At 43.8% G+C, this 15104-nt stretch overlaps 1 pseudogene; it reads right to left on the bottom strand.

Moving 5' to 3' along the window:
- Window positions 1–6684: 6684 nt before the first annotated feature.
- Window positions 6685–13593, bottom strand: LOC129813858 (zinc finger protein 37-like; annotated as a pseudogene).
- Between the last annotated feature and the right edge of the window lie 1511 nt (window positions 13594–15104).

Raw genomic sequence — 15104 nt, 5'->3', positions numbered from 1 at the left:
GCTGCACACACATCTGTGCACACACTCAGGCATACAGGCACACGCCCACGCTCACTCATACACCTTGCCGAAGTCCAAGTGTATGCAGGTCAATGATTGGCAATGTTATTTGGGGCAGGTAAGAGAGCAATGACTCCTCGTGATGCAAGAATGCTATAGTCAAATTCAAGACCATAATAGAGGACAATGAACCAGAGGCACAGCAGCACCACAGTAACTGTTAATGCTGGAGTCATTGATATTAGAGGTCTGCCTCTGTGCACAAAGAAAACTATGAATCTCAAAATAAATCAAAAACACCAAAAGCATTAGAGTGAGTATACACTGAACAAAAATAGAAACGCAACATGTAAAGTGCTCATGTTTCATGAGCTGAACTAAAAGATCCCAGAAATGTTCCATTCTTACAAAAACCATATTCTTTCTCAGATGTTGTGCACAAATTTGTTTACATCCCTGTTAGTGAGCATTTCTCCATTTCCAAGATAATCCATCCACCAAGAAGCTGATCCCGAAGAAGAAGAAGTTAAACAGCATCATCATTACACAGATGTACCTTGTACTGGGGACAATAAAAGGCCACTCTAAAATGTGCAGTTTTATCACACAATACTATGCCACAGACATCTCATGTTTTGAGAGAGTGCGCAATTGACATGCTGACTGCAGGAATGTCCACCGGAGCTGTTGCCAGAAAATTGAATGTTCATTTCTCTATCATAAGCCGCCTCCAACATTGCTTTAGAGAATTTGGAAGTCTGTCCAACTGGCCTCAAAACTGCAGACCATGTGTGTGGGGTCGTGAGCAATTTGCTGATGTCAATGTTGTGAACAGAGTGCCCCATGATGACGGTGAGTATTGGTGAGTATTCATGGTGAGTATTCAGACCCTTTGCAATGAGACTCGAAATTGAGCTCAGGTGCATTCTGTTTCCATTGATCATCATTGAGATGTTTCTACAACTTGGAGTCCACCTGTGGTAAATTCAATTGATTGGACATGATTTGACACACCTGTATATACAGTATAAGGTCCCACAGTTGACAGTGCATGTCAGAGGAAAACCAAGCAATGAGGTCAAAGAAATTGCCTGTAGAGCCCCGAGACAAGATTGTGTCGAGGCACAGATCTGGGGAAGGGTACCAAAAAATGTCTGCAGCATTTAAGGTCCCCAAGAACACAGTGGCCTCCATCATTTTTAAATAGAAGAAGTTTGGAACCACCAATACTCTTCCTAGAGCTGGCTGCCCGGCCAAACTGAGCAATCGGGGAGAAGGACCTTGGTCAGGGAGGTGACCAAGAATCCGATGGTCACTCTGACAGAGCTCTAGAGTTCCTCTGTAGAGATGATAGAACATTACAGAAGGACAACCATCTCTGCAGCACTCCACCAATCAGGCCTTTATGGTAGAGTGGCCAGATGGAAGCCACTCCTCAGTAAAAGGCACCTAAAGACTCTCAGACCATTTACATTTACATTTAAGTCATTTAGCAGACGCTCTTATCCAGAGCGACTTACAAATTGGTGCATTCACCTTAAGATATCCAGTGGAACAGCCACTTTACAATAGTGCATCTAAATCTTTTAAGGGGGGGGGGGGGGGGTCAGAAGGATTACTTTATCCTATCCTAGGTATTCCTTAAAGAGGTGGGGTTTCAGGTGTCTCCGGAAGGTGGTGATTGACTCCGCTGTCGTGGCGTCGTGAGGGAGTTTGTTCCACCATTGGGGTGCCAGAGCAGCGAACAGTTTTGACTGGGCTGAGCGGGAACTGTACTTCCTCAGAGGTAGGGAGGCGAGCAGGCCAGAGGTGGATGAACGCAGTGCCCTTGTTTGGGTGTAGGGCCTGATCAGAGCCTGAAGGTACGGAGGTGCCGTTCCCCTCACAGCTCCGTAGGCAAGCACCATGGTCTTGTAGCGGATGCGAGCTTCAACTGGAAGCCAGTGGAGAGAGCGGAGGAGCGGGGTGACGTGAGAGAACTTGGGAAGGTTGAACACCAGACGGGCTGCGGCGTTCTGGATGAGTTGTAGTGGTTTAATGGCACAGGCAGGGAGCCCAGCCAACAGCGAGTTGCAGTAATCCAGACGGGAGATGACAAGTGCCTGGATTAGGACCTGCGCCGCTTCCTGTGTGAGGCAGGGTCGTACTCTGCGGATGTTGTAGAGCATGAACCTACAGGAATGGGCCACCGCCTTGATGTTAGTTGAGAACGACAGGGTGTTGTCCAGGATCACGCCAAGGTTCTTAGCGCTCTGGGAGGAGGACACAATGGAGTTGTCAACCGTGATGGCAAGATCATGGAACGGGCAGTCCTTCCCCGGGAGGAAGAGCAGCTCCGTCTTGCCGAGGTTCAGCTTGAGGTGGTGATCCGTCATCCACACTGATATGTCTGCCAGACATGCAGAGATGCGATTCGCCACCTGGTTATCAGAAGGGGGAAAGGAGAAGATTAATTGTGTGTCGTCTGCATAGCAATGATAGGAGAGACCATGTGAGGTTATGACAGAGCCAAGTGACTTGGTGTATAGCGAGAATAGGAGAGGGCCTAGAACAGAGCCCTGGGGGACACCAGTGGTGAGAGCATGTGGTGAGGAGACAGATTCTCGCCACGCCACCTGGTAGGAGCGACCTGTCAGGTAGGACGCAATCCAAGCATGGGCCGCGCCGGAGATGCCCAACTCGGAGAGGGTGGAGAGGAGGATCTGATGGTTCACAGTATCAAAGGCAGCCAATAGGTCTAGAAGGATGAGAGCAGAGGAGAGAGAGTTAGCTTTAGCAGTGCGGAGCGCCTCCGTGACACAGAGGAGAGCAGTCTCAGTTGAATGACTAGTCTTGAAACCTGACTGATTTGGATCAAGAAGGTCATTCTGAGAGAGATAGCAGGAAAGCTGGCCAAGGACGGCACGTTCAAGAGTTTTGGATAGAAAAGAAAGAAGGGATACTGGTCTGTAGTTGTTGACATCGGAGGGATCGAGTGTAGGTTTTTTCAGAAGGGGTGCAACAAGATTCTCTGGTCTCATGAAACCCAGTTTGAACTCTTGGGCCTGAATGCCAAGCGTCACTTCTGGAGGAAACCTGGTACCATCGCTACAGTGAAGCATGGTGGTGGCAGCATCATGCTGTGGGGATGTTTTTCAGAGGCAAGGACTGGGAGACTTGTCAGGATCGAGGGAAAGATGAACGGAGCAAAGTACAGAGAGATCCTTGATGAAACCCTGTTCCAGAGCGCTCAGGACCTCAGACTGGGGCATAGGTTCACCTTCCAACAGGACAACGACAAGTCTCTGAATGTCCTTGAATGGCCCAGCCAGAGCCCAGACTTGAACCCGATCAAACATCTCTGGAGAGACCTGAAAATAGCTGTGCAGCTACGCTCCCCATCCAACCCAACAGAGCTTGAGAGGATCTGCAGAGAAGAATGTGAAAAACTCCCCAAATACAGGTGACTTGAGGCTGTAATCGCTGCCAAAGATGCATCAACAAAGTACTGAGTAAAGGGTCTGAATACTTATGTAAATGTGCTATCAGTGTATGTTTAAAAAAAAAAATATATATATATAAATTAGCAACATTTTCTCAAATCCAGTTTTTGCTTTGTCATTACGGGGTATTGTGTGTCGATTGATGAGTGGGGGGGAAAGCAATGTTATCAATTTTAGGATAAGGCTGTGACTTAAATTGTGGTCTGAAAGGGGTCTTAATACTTTCCGAAGGTACTGTATGTGCACTATTTCTATGATTCCCGTTCTGAAGCTTTGTTTTGCATCTTTTACTTTCGGTTTATGTACATCAATGAGCTGAAAATACAATATTTTTGGTTATGGAAAATATATTTCACAGCAGTTTAGATGGTACAATGATTCTCTACACTTTACTTGCTTGTTTTGTTACACAAACTGAAATTTGGCAAACTATTACAATTTTAGCAACCAGGAAATGGCGGAGCGATTTCTACATAGTGCATCTTTAATCAAATGGATAGTCATGACACAGTCATAGCAAGTCAACCAAACCAATCTAGTGACAGATAGATCAAGACACAAATGATAAATGCAGCAACAGAAGTCTTGGCAAAAGTAATAAACCAGAACTGTGAACAAAGAGAGAGGAGCACCTTCAGGTTCTCTTTAGCCCTCTGCGATGTTAGCAAGGGGTAGCATAGCTTTCCTGGACCCCAATGATGGCCCCCCAGTATGAGCAGTGGAAGGGCATATCCGAGGCGAAGTCTATCAAATCAAATTTTATTTATATAGCCCTTCGTACATCAGCTGATATCTCAAAGTGCTGTACAGAAACCCAGCCTAAAACCCCAAACAGCAAGCAATGCAGGTGTAGAAGCATGGTGGCTAGGAAAAACTCCCTAGAAGGCCAAAACCTAGGAAGAAACCTAGAGAGAAACCAGGCTATGAGGGGTGGCCAGTCCTCTTCTGGCTGTGCTGGGTGGAGATTATAACAGAACATGGCCAAGATGTTCAAATGTTCATAAATGACCAGCATGGTCAAATAATAATAAATCACAGTAGTTATCGAGGGTGCAGCAAGTCAGCACCTCAGGAGTAAATGTCAGTTGGCTTTTTTAGCAGGTCCGGTGAACAGGTCAGGGTTCCATAGCCGCAGGCAGAACAGTTGAAACTGGACCAGCAGCAAGGCCAGGTGGACTGGGGACAGCAAGGAGTCATCATGCCAGGTAGTCCTGACGCATGGTCCTAGGGCTCAGGCACTCCGAGAGAGAGAAAGAGAGAATTAGAGAGAGCATACTTAAATTCACACAGGACACCGGATAAGACAGGAGAAATCCTCCAGATATAACAAACTGACCCTAGCCCCCCGACACATTAACTACTGCAGCATAAATACTGGAGGCTGAGACAGGAGGGGTTAGGAGACACTGTGGCCCCATCCGATGATACCCCCGGACAGGGCCAAACAGGAAGGATATAAACCCCCCCCCCACTTTGCCAAAGCACAGCCCCCACACCACTAGAGGGATATCTTCAACCACCAACTTACCACCCTGAGACAAGGCCGAGTATAGCCCACAAAGATCTCCGCCACGGCACAAACCAAGGGGGGGCGCCAACCCAGACAGGGAGATCACGTCAGTGACTTAACCCACTCAAGTGACGCACCCCTCCTAGGGACGGCATGAAAGAGCACCAGTAAGCCAGTGACTCAGCCCCTGTAATAGGGTTGGAGGCAGAGAATCCCAGTGGAGAGAGGGGAACCAGCCAGGCAGAGACAGCAAGGGCGGTTCGTTGCTCCAGAGCCTTTCCGTTCACCTTCACACTCCTGGGCCAGACTACACTCAATCATATAACCTACTGAAGAGATGAGTCTTTAGTAAAGACTTAAAGGTTGAGACCGAGTCTGCGTCTCTCACATGGGTAGGCAGACAATTCCATAAAAATGGAGATCTATAGGAGAAAGCCCTGCCTCCAGCTGTTTGCTTAGAAATTCTAGGGACAATTAGGAGGCCTGCGTCTTGTGACCGTAGCGTACGTGTAGGTATGTACGGCAGGACCAACTCGGAAAGATAGGTAGGAGCAAGCCCATGTAAAGCTTTGTAGGTTAACAGTAAAACCTTGAAATCAGCCCTTGCCTTAACAGGAAGCCAGTGTAGGGAAGCTAGCACTGGAGTAATATGATCAAATTTTTTGGTTCTATCACACCCTCCAGACACACCATACAGTAGCTGTGCCCACAGGGCAGCAGACCTTATGTTCTGGCACACTGGGCATATCAGCATCACCTTCAACTGGGTTCTCCTTGAGGGAGGAATGGTACATTTATTGTCCATCTTGCTCCCTTCCTGTTGTTCAAAGACGATTGGAGCAGAAGGCAGAAACGTAGAGTGGAATCCCAGAGGGTTTAAGGAATTGTCTCTGTAGTCTGCTGTGGGTGCTCAAAGTTGCCCGTTTCAATGGTAGCCACCTGCTGAAGTGAATGGCATGTAAACACAGTAGGTAATGAGCCATGGGAAGGTCTGTGCAGCTAAATCACACAAAATAACCTACCTATAAGGTCGTCCGTGAGTCCTTGCCTGTGTGTATTTCTCTGGGAGAGTCTCAGTTGGATACTCCTCACATCCTCTATCCTTGCCTCCTCCTAAAAACCAATTGGAGAAGGTCAGAGTGGAGAGACCTCTGCCTTTCTCATCCAACGAGTTTTGAAGAGGTCGAGGAGAGAGGACGCAAGGAGGGTGAAATTGAGATTCTCCCTCTCTCGGTGTGCAATTCAAGCATTCAAAAGTGAAAGCAAAGCTCACTCATATGTTGCAAAATGCATGACACCAGCTGTATTTCTGTATTTCGAAAGTAATACATATTGAAAACTTATCGCTGACATGCAAAACATTGGGACAATATCAACAATGGACTAATGAAACAAATACCATAAGATGGTTTTGGGGTTTTAACCCTTACCATTTAAATGTAAACTTCAACGGGGTAGAATGTCCCAAGGAAACCGGATAGCAAGGACCAGTTATGGCATCTTTGCGGCTGGAATTTTTGAATATGCTATAAAATAGAATATGCTACTGTAACATACATGAACTTTTGAAACAAAGTGAACAGAGACTGACACATCAGAAGTGTATGATTGTGTGAATGTTTAAAAGTCATTAGTGAAACCAAAAATACAGGTGATGTCTATTATTGCCAGACAAAGGGCCAACTTGTGGCTGTGATTGTGTTACAATCAGGAATTCCCACAAGATTACTACAGTACTTACCAAAATCCATATAATAAAACACAGACCTTTGATTAGTATTTTCACACATATTACAAAAACTATTTTCTAGTAAAACATTTTTTTTTTTTTTTATTGGAACACAGATTACACAATTTTGGGTTAGAATTTCATACAATTAGTTGACAAAAAAAAGATTTGTAGTAATATATTTCTAATATCTTCAGAAAATAAGCCAGAGACATCTGCTATAACTGCATAATACATATGAAATAACTCCTCTCTACACATTAAAAGGATACATCATACTTCCCATTTTGAACTAAGTCGTGTGTTTTTAGAGAAACTTCCATACTTCTATAAAGGAAAACGTAAGGAGGATGTTTACCTGACAAACACAGCAGTATGGATAAAAAAGAATGAGAGAAAGTTACTGCATTACTAAAATATTTGGCATAATGGTTTAGTAAGAGTTAGAGATAAAAGTATCAAAGATCACACCAATCTCTAAAACAATTCGTGAACAAAGACACACAAAGGAACAATCTGTTTGTATTTACAACAAAGTGAAGATATGTATCATGAACACAGATTGTGGTCTGAAAATAATCACAGCCCAGATCCCTTGTGTTTTGTCCAACGAAATACAGTGTAAAGACCTAGAGCCAGTTTTCCAGACACAGATTAAAAGGGATACTTAATTTTGGCATTGAAGTCTCATCTACTTCCCCAGAGTTAGATGAACTGGTGGATACCATTTTTATGTCTGAAGTTGAAGTCGGAAATTTACATACACCTTAGCCAAATACATTTAAACTCAGTTTTTCACAACTCCTGACATTACCCTAGTAAAAATTCCATCTTAGGTCAGTTAGGATCACCACTTTATTTTAAGAATGTGAAATGTCAGAATAATAGTAGAGAAAATTATTTATTTCAGATTTTATGTCTTTCATCACATTCCCAGTGGGTCAGAAGTTTACATACACTCAATTAGTATTTGGTAGCATTGCCTTTAAATTGTTTAACTTGGGTCAAACGTTTCGGGTAGCCTTCTACAAGCTTCCCACAATAAGTTGGGTGAATTCTGGCCCATTCCTACTGACAGAGCTGGTGTAACCGAGTCAGGTTTGTAGGCCTCCTTGATCGCACACACTTTTTCAGTTCTGCCCACAATATTTCTATAGGATTGAGGTCAAGGCTTTGTGATGGCCACTCCAATACTTTGACTTTGTTGTCCTTAAGCCATTTTGCCACAACTTTGGAAGTATGCTTGGGGTCATTGTCCATTTGGAAGACCCATTTGCGACCAAGCTTTAACTTCCTGACTGATGTCTTGAGATGTTGCTTCAATATATCCACATAATTTTCCCATCCTCATGATGCCATCTATTTTGTGAAGTGCACCAGTCCCTCCTTCAGAAAAGCACCCCCACAACATGATGCTGCCACCCCCTGAGCTTCATGGTTGGGATGGCGTTCTTCAGCTTGCAGGCCACCCCCTTTTTCCTCCAAACATAATGAGGGTCATTATGGCCAAACAGTTCTATTTTTGTTTCATCAGACCAGAGGACATTTCTCCAAAAAGTACGATCTTTGTCCCCATGTGAAGTTGCAAACTGTAGTCTGGCTTTTTTTATGGCGGTTTAGGAGCAGTGGCTTCTTCCTTGCTGAGCGGCCTTTCAGGTTATGTCGATATAGAACTTGTTTTACTGTGGATATAGATAATTTTGTACCCGTTTCCTCCAGCATCTTCACAAGGTCCTTTGCTGTTATTCTGGGATTGATTTGCACTTTTCGCACCAAAGTACGTTCATCTCCTTCCTGAGCGGTATGACGGCTGCGTGGTCCCTTGGTGTTTATACTTGAGTAGTATTGTTTGTACAGATGAACGTGGTACCTTCAGGCATTTGGAAATTGCTCCCAAGGATGAACCAGACTTGTGGAGCTCTACAATTTTTTTTATGTAAACAATTGTTGGAAAAATGACTTGTGTTATGCACAAAGTATATGTCCTAACTGACTTGCCAAAACTATAGTTTGTTTACAATAAATTTGTGGAGTAGTTGACAAACTAGTTTTAATGACTCCAACCTAAGTGTATGTAAACTTCTGACTTCAACTGTATATACAAAATGATGTGGACATCCCTTCAAATCAGTGGATTTGGCTATTTCAGCCACACCCGTTGCTGACACGTGTATAAAATCAAGAACACAGCCATGCAATCTCCATAGACAAACATTGGCAGTAGAATGGTCTTACTGAGGAGCTCAGTGACATTCAACATGGTACCGTCATAGGATGCCACCTTTCCAACAAGTCAGTTTGTCAAATTTCTGCCCTACTAGAGCTGCCCCGGTCAACTATATGTTCTTATATTATGAAGTGGAAACATCTAGGAGCAACAACGGCTCAGCCACGAAGTGGTAGGCCACACAAGCTCACAGAATGGGACCGCCGAAGCGCGTAAAAATCGCCTGTCCTCAGTTGCAACAAGAACTGTTAGTCGGGAGCTTCATGAAATGGGTTTCCATTACCGAGCAGCCGCACACAAGCCTAAGATCACCATGCGCAATGCCAAGCGTCGGATGGAGTGGTGTAAAGCTCGCCACCATTGGACTCTGGAGCAGTGGAAACACGTTCTCTGTAGCAATGAATCACGCTTCACCATCTGGCAGTCCGACAGTCGAATGTGGGTTTGGCGGATGTCAGGAGAACGCTACCTGCCCCAATGCATAGTGCCAAATGTAAAGTTTGAACATCTCATTCCGAAATCAACGAGCAGGTGTCCACATACTTTTGGTCATGTAGTGTAGTTTCGCAAGCCAATTCTAACTAGCATTAGAGCAATGACCGGAAATCTTATGTTATCTACTAGAATACTAGCAGTTACTATAGCCTTCCAGTCATTGTGCTAGTTAGCAACTTCCTTCAAACTGAATGCAGAGTCATACAAATGGTATCCATGAGTTCATCTGACTCTGTGGAAGTAGATAAAGAGCTTCATTGCCAAAATCCCGAAGGGTCCCTTTAAGCCTAGTCCAGCATGCGCAATAGAAAAACTCCATTGAAATAACTTTTTGATTTAAAATTAGGCATAATCTGTCTGGAAAACCAGCCCTTACCGTATTAGAACATTATGACTGTCAACAACATCAGCGTCCACTGAAGCTTACACTCTGATGATCATTCTGGACAATCCAAACCTATGAAGGATGGTTGACTGTGTCATTTCAGATCTCTCCACTGTCCCCATCTCTCATAATGGCAATTTACCATCATAGCACCTTATCAAAAATAACCAACCGGGTTGGTTATAATGAGGAATGGACATTTAGTAGTTTCAGTTAGAGGTAGGACAGTTTTGTAAGGTGGCCTACAAAAGGCTGCTCATGCTTTTAGCACAGTTGTCTTTCGCCGGAAAATATGCTATTTCGCTGTCGCTCCCAAGTGATCAATGCTGTGTTTCTCAAGATTCCGGAAGATTCTGAAGCTCTTGGAGCAGAAGGAGCAGGTGAAAGGTCTCTCACCAGTGTGAAAGCGCAGATGAGCCTTCAGATTGTCCCTGAGACGAAAGCTCTTCCCACACTGGGGGCAGCTGTGAGGTCTCTGCCCTGTATGGAACCGTTCATGCCTGCGGAGGCTTTTCCGCAGGGCGAACGTTTTGGAGCACTGGGAGCAGGAGTAGGGCTTCTCACCAGTGTGGAAGCGCTCGTGCCTCCTCAGGATCTTCCTGCGCTTGAAGCGCTTCCCACAGATCTTGCAGCCATGGGCGCGGTTTGAGGAGAGGACCCCTTGCAGCCGCCAGACACCGTTCCCACACTGAGTGAAGCAGCAGAGGCGTCGACCCGTGTGGAGGCCTTGGTGGGTCTTGAGGTCCTTCGGCATGGGGAACCTCTTGTTGTCATGACAGTTGCTACCATTAGCCTTCTTCCCTCCAGAGTTCTTTTCTCCGGGCACCAAAAGCAGGTTCACCAGCTGGACAGAGCAAGGCCTCGTCAACTTCTGCTCCAAGGAGGTCTGGTCCAGCTTGAAGTCCACCTTCTCCTTCTTTGTCTGGTCCAGTTTGAAGTCCACCTTCTTCTTCTTTGTCTGGTCCAGCTTGAAGTCCACCTTCTTCTTCTTTGTCTGGTCCAGCTTGAAGTCCACCTTCTTCTTCTTTGTCTGGTCCAGCTTGAAGTCCACCTTCTTCTTCTTTGTCTGGTCCAGCTTGAAGTTCACCTTCTTCGTCTGGTCCAGCTTGAAATCCACCTTCTTTTTCTTTGTCTGGTCCAGCTTGAAATCCACCTTTTTCTTCATTATAGCAGAGGGAGGGTTCGTTACATCCATAAATTTCAACTTACTCTTAGCCTGTACAGGGGCCAAAGCCCCATCTGAGGAGGACGTGCTGTAGGCTGTCCCTTTGGCGGTGCTGTAACTGGCCTGCAGGAGCTCCACCTGGTTAGGCTTTTCTTTATATGTAGGCTGTCGTGTTATGTCCTCCTCCTCTGCCTTTGGGACCATTTGGCAGATGACTTTAGTCTCGTATTCTATGTTGATTCCATTCTCGGTTTCTGTCTTGAGGGGCTGGGGTTTCTGCTTAGTTGGGGAGCTTTGAACAGGAACATAGAGGTGGATTGGATCCACAGTGGCTGGAGGACAGAAAATAAAATAGTTGTTAAATAGTACCCTCAACCCTTTATATGCAAAGAGTTTATAACAAATATATTTCAGTGTCTATAGCTTTACTACCACCTCCTAGAATAAATGTGTTTTTTTACCAGAATAGATCACTTCTTTTTCTTCTGGCTCAGTGGTTGTTGAAGATTTTGATTCCAAACTGCTCTCCTCCACCATCTCCACAACCTGACGAGAGATGACAAGCCAAAAAGACAACTACTTAGGTTCTGTAATACAGGTGTCAGCTAATCAAATTAGCTTGAAGCTTACAAGTCAAAAGGGCATTAGTCCTAGTAACAAACAACAAACACATCTTATGGTTCACAATGAAGCCCTTTATCTACTTACCCACAGCCAGATGAACTCGTGGATACTATTTTTATGTCTCTACATCCAGCATGAAGGAAGTTTGAGGTAGTTTTGCGAGCCAATGCTAACCAGCATTAGCACAATGACTGGAAGTCTATGGTAACAGCTAGCATGCTAGTTAGCAACTTCCTTCAAAATGCACGTAAAGACATACAAATGATACGAGTTCATCTGACTCTAAGGAAGTAGATAAAGTACTTAATTTCCAAAATCTCAATGTATCCCTTTAACCCAAACAACTCACTGACCTTCTCTTCTAGAACAGAGCACTTGAGTTCAGCAGGCTGATTAGCCTTCAGCAGGGGGACACAATGTGCAGGACCCTCCTCCTCATTGCTCCCATTCAAAGAACCACTGCCCCCCTCCAAGGACAAGCCCTGGTTTGGGTCTAGAAAATGCATGGGAAAGGGGAAGGGTGGAAAACAAAGCACACAAACATTCCATTTGTTAGACAGCATGGTGCAGATCCGTACTGACAATAATAACAATAAAGGGATTAAACAAATCAGTGTGTATTTCTTTGTTATTTTTTGCCTCCAAAATGTTGTTTGTTCATCATCATGTTTTGCAGTAACTCTGTCCAACATCAAGTCATAAAATAAACGGTCCCGTGTGGCTCAGTTGGTAGAGCATGGCGCCTGCAACGCCAGGGTTGTGGGTTCGATTCCCACGGGTGACCAGTACAAAAAAGTATGATTGTATGTACTTGTAAGTCGCTCTGGATAAGAGCGTCTGCTAAATGACTTAAATGTAAATGTATAAATAAAAAATGAATTTGAACAGTCACATTCAGAGAGAAAGATGATAAGTCATCTTGCATACTAAACAGTGTGTATTTACTCAAATGTAGGAAAGTTTAACATATGGCTTTCGTGATAACATGATTGTATACTTGCTTCAAAGTATCCAGAAGAATTGTTTTGATGAGATTGTGAACAAGGTTTCACTGCACTCTCTGCAGAGCAACAATGTTAGCTACAGGACAATGAGACTCCGACGTTTTAATTAAAAAAATGTATGCCAAACAAAAACCATTGACTTCAAACCATACAACTCTATGCACAAAGGCTACTTTGAACATTTTACACAGTAAATACATAAACTGTGCAACTGCAGTCTGGTAACAGAATTATGGTAAAATGTCAGTTTTCATTCGGTTACCAAATTTTATCTGCAGTTCTTCCTGTAAATGTGTTTTTGTAAAATTGTCAGTGGAAATTGTTAAAATTAGTATTTGTGCATTGAGTTGTATGGTTTGCTAAACTTTGAAATCAATGGTTTTTGTTTGATATACATGTTCATCTGAAAAAAATCGGAATTTCTGCCTAATTCCGTTACCATGGATTTACCAGTGTAATGAAGTACTACTAACGTTAGCTAACATACTTTCATGTAGCTCTGAGGACGTTGTCTCCTCATCCACTTGAACTCCGATACTGCGAAGACATTTTTTGCCAGACTTTTTTGCAGCGTCCACTGTTTGCAGGGTTTCATTTTGTTCCCTCCGCCCTTCAATGAGAATAGTGGTTCCCGAAGCAAGGAAGCGACTCTCGAACAGTTTCGTTATTTCCACGACCGCCACCTTTGCAAGTGAATCCAAAACAGACGCAATCTGGGTTTCAAAATTCACATAGTCGGAAACAGACATGCTAACAGCTAATCGTGAGCGCGCGGTAATAAATCTAACTAAAGTCGAACAAATGTTAAAACCAAAAAGCTTAACATGGGGAGATATTAAACTGTGTTTATCATCAACCACATGGTCTGAGAAACAGGGGGCGTGTCTCTGACGTTTAATGAAATAAAAAGTACGTGTTTCCACTAGTTACCACAGCCACAAAGTAAATCGTAAAAATGTATGAACATTTCATTTAAGGTTAGCAGTGTCGTAAAGGTTAGGTTTAAAATCACATTTTAAGAAGATAAATTGTAGAAATAGGCGGGGTTTAGGATTTGGTGGCTGTGCTAACTAGTGACGACCACACGTACGCTTAGCGTCTTGTGCCAAATACATTTTTTCCGGTGAAAGCGTGGTGCGTAATATGGTAATATCTCATTATGTAATATGGGGGAAAATAAAATGATGTATCAGTGAGAGATATTTGTTGTTATTATCTTATCTGTGTTGTATGGTACACACACAGTATTGTACAACTAACCTTGTGGGGACACACAATTCAGTCCCATTCAAAATCCTAATTTCCCTAACTTCTAAACCTAAACCTAACCCATACTCTTACCCTAACCATAACCATAACCATAACCTTAACCCATAAACCTAACCCTAAAACTAACCCTAGCTTCTAACCCTTAACATAATTCTAACCTTAACCCTAAATCCTAGAAATAGCATTTGACCTTGTGGGAACTAACAAAATATCCCCATTTGGTCAAATGTATGTTTGTTTACTATTCATCAAATCAAATTGTATTTATCACATACACATGGTTAGCAGATGTTAATGCGAGTGTAGCGAAATGCTTGTGCTTCTAGTTCCGACAATGCATGCAGTAATAACCAACGAGTAATCTAACCTAACAATTCCACAACTACTACCTTATACACACAAGTGTAAAGGGATAAAGAATATGTACATAAAGATATATGAATGAGTGATGGTGCAGATGCAGTAGATGGTATCGAGTACAGTATATACATATGAGATGAGTAATGTAGGGTATGTAAACATAAAAGTGCATAGTTTAAAGTGGCTAGTGATACATGTATTACATAAAGATGGCAAGATGCAGTAGATGATATAGAGTACAGTATATACATACATTATATTAAGTGGCATTGTTTAAAGTGGCTAGTGATACATTTTTTATCAATTTCCATCAATTTCCATTATTAAAGTGAGCTGGAGTTGAGTCAGTATGTTGGCAGCAGCCACTCGATGTTAGTGGTGGCTGTTTAACAGTATGATGGCCTTGAGATTGAAAAACAGCTTCTGTCTCGGTCCCTGCTTTGATGCACCTGTACTGACCTCGCCTTCTGGATGGTAGCGGGGTGAACAGGCAGTGGCTCGGGGGGTTGTTGACCTTGATGATCTTTATGGCCTTCCTGTGACATCAGGTGGTGTAGGTGTCCTGGAGGGCAGGTAGTTTTCCCCTAGTGATGCGTTGTGCAGATCTCACTACCCTCTGGAGAGCCTTACGGTTGTGGACGGAGCAGTTGCCGTACCAGGCGGTGATACAGCCCGACAGGATGCTCTCGATTGTGTATCTGTAGAAGTTTATGAGTACTTTTGGTGACAAGCGTAGGGGGGTGCTCCCTCTGCTGTTTCCTGAAGTCCACAATCATCTCCTTTGTTTTTTTGACGTTGAGTGTGAGGTTATTTTCCTGACACCACACTCCGAGGGCCCTCACCTCCTCCCTGTA

The sequence above is a fragment of the Salvelinus fontinalis genome, chromosome 17 (assembly GCF_029448725.1).
Source record: "Salvelinus fontinalis isolate EN_2023a chromosome 17, ASM2944872v1, whole genome shotgun sequence".
Classification (NCBI taxonomy): Eukaryota; Metazoa; Chordata; class Actinopteri; order Salmoniformes; family Salmonidae; genus Salvelinus; species Salvelinus fontinalis.
The sequence above is the reverse complement of the archived record's forward strand: the minus strand, read 5'-3'. Positions and strand labels throughout refer to the sequence as shown.